Below are 10,865 nucleotides of genomic sequence, written 5' to 3'. Positions count from 1 at the left end.
CAACGTGAATGCACACACGCACGACGCGGGTGCGTTTATTCTACACGTGTGTATACAGAGCAGACGCAGGGAGCAGTGCATTATTTGGGTTTTAATTCCAGCGTGCACAGCGAAGGAAGCCATCGGGTAGGGTTGCCATGGCGACGGGCCGCTGCTCCCCCCTCGCCCCGAATTAATCTGAGGACCTGGGGCGCCATCAACATCTTTTCCCTGCAATATATTCGCATGTGCCGCCGTCGACTTCTCCGCGCTTCATCTTTCCTCGGCCCAATGAGAGAGAAGAAGAAGAAAAACTGATGAGAGCGAGCGAAGGCAAGGAAATAGCGGGCGGAGTCCTCACAAATGCGGGCCTGGTCGCAATTAACAATAAACATATACTCAAATGAAAAATAATTTTCATCGCATTGTAAGGGTAAAAACACAATAATTCTAAAATGGTCTTACATCTGAATAAACGGAGGAATTTTTTAAATTAGAAATTTGCCAAAATGTAATTTTCGAACCAGTGAGAATAGTTGTGTTGTAACAAAACATATATGATTATTTTTTGTTGATAGTTAAAAATGGTATTTTGTTAATTGTGCCTTGGGTGATCCAGTGATCCACAAATTTGCAGGTAAAATATTAAAAATCCTATTTCTATGTAAAGAAAATGTTTTGGACCTTAAAATAAAATATTCTCTACTCCTAGGTATAGTTTTTTTGCCTTTTCTGATGTTTTAAATCCTTAAACGAACGAATGAATTTATTAAACGCAGGTTTACCTGCGACACTAATCCTACAATCATTTTTTTTTTATCAATTTTTACAACTTTTTGTTGCTTCTCTTAAACTAATTCTTTTTGTAGAACATGTAAAAATAGGATACTTTGAAATCCTTAAAATTTTGAATTTTTTAAATTTTAAATCGTTTGTTTATAAAATTTTGTACAAAAGTTTGTTGATGCAAGGCTTACACTAATGTTGGTCCCATCTTCTTGCACACAGCCCCTATATTCTCTCTCTCTCTCTCTCTCTCTCTCTCTCTCTCTCTCTCTCTCTCTCTCTCTCTCTCTCTCTCGCTGGCTTGCCGAGGCAAATGTTTGCCCGCGCGCCGTTTATTATTTCCCTCTCTGCTGTGTCCTGGCGTGGCCGTCTCTCTCTTGCTCTCTCTCCTCTCTCCTCTCTCTCTCTCTCTCTCTCTCTCTCTCTCTCTCACTCTGCTGCTTGAGAAGTTTCTATGCAATGTGCTTCAAACTTCTTAAATAAGATTAAAGTGGTCCGAACTCGCAAACTTTTCACCATGCACACAGACCCCGACCATCAGTTCACTGCTGGGGCTTTGAGGGTGTAGATCTGTTTCGCAGTTAGTTGTTGCTGACAGAGCAAAGTGTGCACTTTATGCCTGGCGCTAGATTAAATTTATGGAAACGAGAGGAGGTGTCTAGCTTGAGTATTGTATTCAAAACGGTGGTTTGAAGTAAAACTGGAGCACAGATCTCTCTGCAATATTGCAAAACTGATACACAGAATAGAAAAAAATATCAAAAAGTTTTAGAGAATCATAGAAGAGTTTGCAGTTTAAGTTAAGAAAATGAACTACTTTTTGCAGATGTTTCTATTCATACTCCTAAAAGGCTTTAGCTGTTGAGGTTTAAAATATTAATTAAATTTGTAAAAGTTTTTTGTAACTAAGAAAAAAACTAACAAAGTTTTTGAAATTCTTTCAATTAAAATTAGATTAGATTCCATCTCTGTTTGAATTTAATTTTGTCAGAACGCTGCTTATACACTACTACTTTAACTCCAAAGGGTCTTCACGCGTATGCAACCTGCAGGACTTGACTGTGATGCACGTTGCCGGCCTAAATTCAACATCACAGAACAGACACAGACTGATTTATTTTGTTTCTGACAGAAAAAATCAGTAGTTATGAATCTAATAGATGAATCAATCAAGAGGCCAGCCACCGGTCACAAAGTCGAAATATTGAAAAGCACCTGAGAAAAATTTGGCCTCAAACCCTTCAAACCGTTTAGCGCTATCAAATTTCACTTTTAAAAATTTGTCAGCAGCGCCAGCCACCGACTTAAATGCTAATCCACCACTATCCTATGACAATCAAAGTAATTATAAATGGTACGTTAGTCAAGTCACGGTCTTTAATTCGTACAAATTGCAAATATTGCCTGTTGATCGACTCTCTTAGACGAAAGCTTAATCAACACCTAACTTCGTTGTGCAGAAAGGTTCAAACAAAATAAAAATGAACGTTTATATGTTTACAGGGCGCATATAATGGGGGTTGAATGGTTGGGATCCCTAATATACCCCTTCAGTTACCTAGGGGAGGTCAAGGCGAGTCTAATTGTTTGTGCATGTTTGAGTTTTTTAATCTAATGCTCGTTAGCCGAGATTAATGGGTGTTGCTACGTTTCTAGAATCTCAAAAAAGCACTTCTTGTTTTTGCGAATTTTTTTCTGAAAAATAAGAAACCTTATCAGATATTTCCAATCCGATTTTAATATGACAGCTAAAATTATAAATTCGTCACTTATTTTAAAGTTTTGGTTCGAAAGAGTGACCTTTAACTTTGATCAAAGTCCTTGGGTGCCAACATCGTTTTATTTGATCAGACAAACTCAACAGTACCAGATTTTTTCTTCGACAAAATTGATCAAATTCAAAGAAAACGTTTTAAAATTCACAATGCCCGTAAAACCCACAAAAAAGTGAGTGGATTCTCAGCGGTCTCGGTCTTTACATGGCAATTAATTAAAAAAAACCCAAGGTAATGAAGATCTCCTTTGAGAGGATTTTGCATGCGACACAGTATAAATCAAACCGCAATTACTCTGCGGCGGCAGCAGAAAAGTGCAAACAGATTTCTTGTTAGCTGCTTTTACGACGCTCGCTTGCTCATCGAATAAATTATTCACTAATTGCGCTGAGCTCGGAGCGGCGAAGCAACAAGAGCAACAAAAATTAAATTTCTCGCGCGAGCAGCAGCAAGAAAAACGGCGGCGGCGGCGGCAGGGTGGCCGGGGGCGTAAAAATAAATTTATCACCGCGAGGGGGCTGAAGCGGGCGGGCGCTAATTGAATAACGTGCTCGCGCTGAATTGCAGCCAGACACAAAAAGACGGGCGAGCATTAAACTGGTTGTGTACTGCATGGTGTCAGAGTGCGAGAGCAGAGCGAGTCAATTATTCCCCACGAGGCGCGTTATTCAATTATTTCCAGCGGTCTTGTTGAAGAGAGTAGATCGTATGAATAATGTGTTTTACGCATCAAGTCATGTTATATTGTTGTTTACGCGAAAATAAAAACACAAAACGCGAAATTTAACACATTTCAGAAGGAATAAGAAATAAACTACACAGTTAGATACTAACTAAAATTAATATTTATGTGTGTATAGATTATAAATGGATTAGCGAATGATCATACAATTGAATTGTCGGAGTATTATTTTTACTGATATTTGAAGTGAACTTTGAACTAGAAAAAAACCTAGAAGAAATGGTGCCTTTACTCACTGTTTTATGTATTATTTTTCTAAGATTAAGAATAAACATGAATAAATATAAGAACAGTTGTTATGAGACATGTTTTTAGATTTAACTATTAAAAAACAGAAGCAAAATTTATGTCTACTCCACAGAATGGATCTGTATATATACATGACAAGAGTATGACACTTGGATCCGTTGGATAATTATTTCTCAGGTGCTTTTTAATTTTTTCAACTTTTTGACCTGCGGCTGGTTTTGATTTTTTTAATGGATTTGATTCATTATCATTCATTTAGTTTGCTTATTATCATGTGAATAATTATTTGCAATATTTTATGCACACTGTATTTTTGAACAGGCAAAAATTTCCATACTCATTTTTTTCGTTAAATTGCTGCTGATGTAGCAGTTTAGCGAGCACCTACTGTTAATTCATTCTGAATTGGCTGGACTTGTTCAAAAATATTCTCAATAAATTTAATTTTCAAATATAAAAAATAAACTTTGGGCTGTGGAATTTTGACGGTCGAATATTTTTTAGTTTCCAATTGTTGCAGGACCATCAATGAGCACGAATTATGCAATTTGGAATTTGAATCATACTTAAAATGGTCTATAACTGTCGAAAACTTTTAAATTTTTATCAGTTCATTAATTTGGCACAATTTTCTCCATAAAAATGATAATAATGTATCTCAATATTTCTACAAAAACGTAAGAAGTTTCATTAAAAATGCAATTTTTATTGAAAACAAGAGCAAATCGGGCTGAATCGATGTCTCGAAAAAATCCCATCTAAAATCGTCTAAATGTGCCCTGAAACTTTTTAAAACCGTCTAATTTGTACGGAAACAACAGTCTCAAAACAGTCAACGATTTCCAAAATAAATATTCAAAGCCCTATGACATTGCTTAATGATACACGACAAGTATTAATATTGCAATGAATTTCATGAATGTGATGTATGAATTGAATTTTAGTTTACTGATCTTATTACCGTCTTTTTAAAAATTTAATGAGACATTTGATTTTATTTAATAGCTCAATAATTGCTATTTTGAATTTTATTATTCAATGTCAACACGTGAAGACAATATATATTTTCTATGACAATCTGATCAAATCCTCGAATTTCCCAAATAAGGCTTACATTTCAATTATTTTTCTTATCTGCTGTTAAGACCAAATGAAATAACAAACTAAAATAATATTAATAGATATTGCTGTTCATGGACACGATGATTCAAGCCTAAATTTTCCATGCTAACGAATTTGATCAGACCAAGCAACGATGACACGGCAGAGAAGACCAACATATATCGATCTCTGCCCGTTCAACTGACACGGCTCATCAACTTTTCCATTTGGGGCGCATCAATATTTTGCGGGCGCGGACAGGTAGAGAGAGAAACAAACACGGCGCAAAAAGCGTGTTGATATGTATGCTAAAAGGCAAAAATGAAAACATAAAAAAGAAGAGAGAGAGAGAGAGCAAACAGACGCATTGGAAAAGCAGCGCGTTTTGTGCATGTGTCAATTCCGCGCCGCCGCCGCCGCTGCCGCTGCCGCACCCCCAGCGTAGGGTGGTCGGCCGTCGGTCGGTCGGTCTGCCGGTGTATGTGTGTGTGTGTGTGTGTGCTGTCGCGTCCCCCGAGTTAATCCATCATGCAGCCCCTCGCCCGCTCCTCCCAGTCTCCGGGGGATGCATGCGGCGGAGGCGGCGCAGGCGCCGGCGCTCCCCCCGACCCCCTCCCGCCCTCGGCCAGCACGCGCTTTTTGCACCCTCGCGCGCGCAAACAACGCATCCAGTTGGACGACGCACCACGCACACGATGTTCGACGGAGCTCCCTTTTGACAATGGCACAACATCACCGACATTTATTTATTCAAACAAGCTGCGAAACTTCTGCACAGCAAAACCTTTTTCTGGAAAATAAAAATGCGACTCAAACATGTATTTATTTTTGCAAGGATTTTTTTACAACGTTTTACTTTTGAAGCGGAATATTATTTCTCGTACTGAACAGCAGCTAGTGTTTTCGGCCTCTTTTTGCTGGGCATCCTCATCAGCCGTGCTTTACCTGCAAAACAAACATGGACACGACACTGAATTTTGCTGTAACGACCGATGTATACGATTGATATAGCACATTCATAAGAAGGGTAGGAAACTTAAGACGATGATCTATAAAATTTGATGTGCAGCAGATGAGCACGAAATTAACAATAATAATTGTTTTAACAAAAAAATATATATTAAGTGATATTTAGAGCCCAAAACAGTCTTGGACTTCATCTTTTGTTTAAAAATTCGTATTATGTATTTTCGAATATCTAAATGCTTTCTCTGAATTCTTTAAAATCGAACATTTGATGTGAATCATATTTTTTAGGGAATTTCAATACGGAAATTCGCAGGATAATAGATCTACAATTGAGTTTGAGCGGTCAATCGAGGAGCCGTAATTAAATTAACAAGGGCAGCTTCACGTCCTAAAATAGGTCATCTCTTTTATTCGGACTAGTCGTGGTAATAATCGTAGAATTGAAGTAGTGTATGAACAGAACCCGTATCAGGTTCAGTCAAATAACTCAAATCCATTTGGATTGATCTCGCACGGTCTCTCCAATCCAGGTTGGAGTGACAACATTTGGATGCGACTGCTTCTGTGCGAGTCTAATTATGCAGTAAATGTGCGTTTCACCTTTGCACTGCCAACTATTACAATCAAGGGGATTATCCCAACATTGATATTTTAGCTTGTAGTAGCGGGAAGCGCCCACAAGTTAAAAAGTGCTTAAAAAAAGTTGACAAAATCAGCATTTATGGATTAATTTGCGGAAAAATCGCTTTGCAACACGGATTAAAGCCGTCTGAATCTGTCTTAAGGAATCCCAAAACACGTCTTAATTTCTCAACATTAATCAAAATTTAAGTGTAATATTAAATTAATGTTGGTGCACTTACTACGGCAGTTTACGTCTAAATAAATCGGCTGGTAAAGCAAAAAATACCATTCTGTAAATTTTCTGCAAATTATTAAAACCTTTAAACTACTTCAAAATCAAATTTAGATGCTAAATATCTTAAACGGTTGTTTTCTGAGATTAAAAGTATTGCAAAGATTGGTTACATAAATTATGAAAATCATTGAATCGGTTTCTTCTTCATTTGGTGTATGGAAGAATAAAAGATAATCGTCATAAATTATGCTTAGAAATACTGTTAATCTTTAGAAAGCCCCATGCATTCACCACCTTTTTGGTCAGTTTTGCAATTTTAAATTCGAGAGGCTGGCGGTAAAAATTCATAGGCAGTTGAAACGAGAGCGGCAATACGATCAGAACGCATTTTTGCACCGCTGGAAATACAAAGGCGCATGAATTATATTCATGCGCACATTTCAACATAGAGGGAATAATAAATAACGCGCGGCCGCGCCACCAGCTTTTACGCCGCTCTATTTTATTCCCTTTTTTCGGTTCGCCGGGAAAGAGAGTTAGCTGTATACACAGCACCAAAGATAATAATTCATTTTTTACTCTCGCGAGGCTAAATTTTAATAGTGCTCACCGCACCCGAGTGCGTCTGAAAAGTTTCCAGCGCAAAATTTTGTTCCTTAATTGAAATTTTCTGTTGTTTATTTAAAAAATTAAAGAGTTTTTCTCTCCACAGACGTTTACATTTCGACGATGGCACGCAAATAATAATTATTTGTGTTTTCAAAAGCAACATGACTTTCCTGAGTACAGGAGAGATAAAATTTTCCTCTCCAATCTCCCTGATTTTGCGTTTTCGGCCTTTATGCGGAGACAAAGGGGATTATTCCAATCTGGCAGGCCGGAAATATTTATAAATACCATTCGTTTTGCGCACGCATTTGGCTCGAAATGCAAACGCGCTGCCGTTTCCATTGAAATCGCGGCTGTGTTGATTAATGGGCGGACAACAATGCCGCCAAGAGAGCGAACGACATGTGCGCGAGCGGCACTAATACAGCAACCTGCTGTTCTGTTTTCATCCCCATCCCTCCACCCCTTTGCGCGCATTGCAATGAATCTGAATTACGCCGGCAAATGTCAGTACGGCTATGAGCTTTTTATTGCCAGTCCACGCACATGCATATTACATGCTGCTTCAATTGCGTGAATACCAAATTTAAATCGCAGAGAAAAAAAGACTAAATTGCGTCGCCTACAATGTAGTTTATTTATTTTTTAAAGTTTAGCTCCTTCCATTTTAAATATTTTATAATGTTAAATTTGTTAATGTGCAATAAATTTTCCAATTTGTATTATTGACCATGTACTTTGATGATTAAAATTTGTGGAATCACCAGTTGCATAAACCCTAAGTGTTTGAAGCCGCCAACAGATGGCGCCACCGTAGACTTTCGCTTTTTGGCACTTCCGCTGCGATTTCAGACTCAATCTAGCTACTGTGCATTCTTCAATTAATATGATTTTTTTTGAGTTGCTGAAAACCAAAATTGGTTCAGCCAATCGCCGTAGAATCGTGAAAAACTATTTTTTGAAAAAAAAAAATATTTTCCAACGTGTCTACGGCGAATGGCTGAACCGATTTTGGTTATCAGTACGTCAAAAAAAGCAAATTAATTGAAGAATGCAAAATAGCTAGATTGAGTCTGAAATCGCAGTGAAAATGCCTTAAAACCGCTTAAAACAAAATTTTTTTTAAGAAAGTCTGTCGTTGCGCCAACTGTTGGCGGCTTCAAACACTAAGGGTTTATGCAACTGGTCAATTGGTATGTTTTTGGTTTAAAAAAAATAATCACAATAATTTTTTCTGTTTGGGAAAAAAAGGTACAAGCTTACAATTATTATAATTTAAATTTGACTGCAATATCCAAAATAATTTAAATGTTCATGCATTTTAATTATTTTCTGCTTTGATATTTTTCCAAAATTAATATAGTTTGGGGAAGAATTTTGAAATAAAAACTGGTAAAAGCTGCCTGCAAAAATGCAAAATTCATAATACATATAATTGATTTGAATAGTAATTCCGAAATTTCTAAATTTCTAAAGTTCCATTAAAGCTGAACGCTCATAAAAACCCTATATGCCCAGGAAAGTTGAATAGTGCTGGCAGCAGTCTGAAGTCCTTGATGATTTTTTTTACTGAAATTAGGCACTGTTTGGTCTCATCAAGTGATCTCGAATTTTCAAAATAGATTCTAATTTGAAAATAAATGTTTGAAAGTTTTTTTTTAATTTGATATTGCCATTTTGTAAAGCACAAAAAATTGGATGCATCGAAATCCGAAGTGGCCATATTTTATTATTAAAAAAATAAAAACTGCAAAATTTATGCTTTTTTTTGGGTTTTTAAAAATGTCTGCACGCCCAAATCTTGTCAGCTTTTAGTGGTCAGATTTAAATGAAACGCATACCGATAGACTAGTCTCAACCTCTCCCAGGCTATAGCAGAAGCAGTATTGGGGGTGCCAACCCTTCAACCCCAGTTTGCACGCTAAAAAAACGTCAAATTTACAATTTTGTGATGTTTGAACCTCAATATACAATGTTATTTTTAGTATTAAATTTAGCATCCTGAAAATACTTCAGCACATCTTGAATTATTCGATTAGTCTCAACTCCCAACGAATCGTTAAATAATTAAAGGGGTTTCAATTTAAATAGCTCTCTCAAGGTGTAAATTGTGCAATTTTTAATCTCCTTTCCCTTATTTCAATAGAGACTATTGGATCTGTTTCGAAATTATAGATTCCTCGTTCAGAAATTTTCATTTTGTTCTTTTGATCCCCTTCATTGTCAGCAACTGAAGAATCTCGACGGCTGCAGAAAAGCTGCTTTCTATCGTCATCAGCGGCGGAAGTGCCGGGTCAGAGGTCACGCGTGTGGCGAATGAAATTTTCAACGAGTCCTGCACGCAGGCGGAAAATAAATAGAGAAGAGGCGGATGCATGTAAAATAATAATCAAGAGTGCCCACGGCGCATACACACACGTACACAATCAACGGGTGCAGGAAAAACAAATCCTTGCAGGGGGTTGTTTGATATCAAAACGCATTCATATCCATTTGCGAGCCGAGGGGTGATTAAAAGAACACCTGCTGTAGCCAAAGACTGCGCACAGGGGCGAGTCATAACCGCACCACCGCCCTTGACTCTTCGCCGATTGTGTGTGCGTCTGTCTGTCATTCATCCTCATCGAGTGCACTGGTGGATGAAATAATTCCAGGCCGCGTTTGTCTGGCCGAGCACCACCACCGCGAATAAAAAGAGATGAAGCCCGCAAGATGAGTAATTCTAATTTGGAAAACCGCGGGGGGCCTCTCGTGTGCGTAGTACATATTATGCGGGCTCTGCCCGGACTTTCGCCCTTGCGCGGCTTCCACGTAATCACGCAGATTTACAAAAATAAAAACACTTGTTCCAAGCAGGGCTTGCTCTGCTCACAAATCTTTTTTGCCTGTTGAGTGGAGTCACATGTATATCATTGATTTAAAAGCATATTTTTACTTTCTCTTGACACAATTTGCAATATTTTATTTTTCATTTCATTTGCAGCGGGAGTGAAAATAAAATAATAACATTATTTATTTAAAATGACAATCGTGATCATTATTAGAAATATGTTTTCAAAATAAGTCTCTCTACTTTTGGGTTGATTTCAGAAAATTTAGAGAGCTGGTTAGCCAAAGAATTAATTAATGCATCTGTCTCCGGAAATAAAACACCCCTTTTTCCGTTGATTTGTAATGCAGCCTGGACCTGACGATTAATTAAAAAAAAATATGATATTACATTCCAAGAATTATATAATTAGGTTTCTGGATAGAACATTATTAAACCAAATTAAAATCTTCAAATATAAAGCACTGGAGGAGCGAATTGCTCTTTTCATGCAACATAGTTCAAATGAAATTTTTATTTCAATTTAAATTGCGTGGCGGAGAGCGAGAGCAGAAATAGCTTCTTAAGAGGCGGCCGTTTCTTTGACGTTTTTAATCAAGAGAGCAAATAATAAAGCAGCGTGGCGGATGAAATTATTGCGTGTTTATTCACTGAGTCTCGAAACTGCCGTCGCTGCTCTCTTTCAGCCGAGCAGAAAATGCAATTTTACGACCGCCTTTTTTCCCTCTACGCAATGTGAGCGCCTCGCGGTGCGTGGAAAAATCCGAGCCAAATATTTGAGTCGGCGGCAATCACCCTAATTGAAATGCTTTTGCTGCATTATTAATATTTTAATGTCTTGCCTATGTTTCGGCTCAAATATTGGTTCACTCGATTGAAATTTGCAACCGGAATAGGCACACATTTTTGCTGAATAATTTAGAACGTCACTATTGACAGCTTTGCGACACGTGTCAAAAGACAAAA

This window comes from Cloeon dipterum, chromosome 1 (genome assembly GCF_949628265.1).
Source record: "Cloeon dipterum chromosome 1, ieCloDipt1.1, whole genome shotgun sequence".
Taxonomy (NCBI): Eukaryota; Metazoa; Arthropoda; class Insecta; order Ephemeroptera; family Baetidae; genus Cloeon; species Cloeon dipterum.
Note: the sequence above shows the minus strand (reverse complement) of the source record.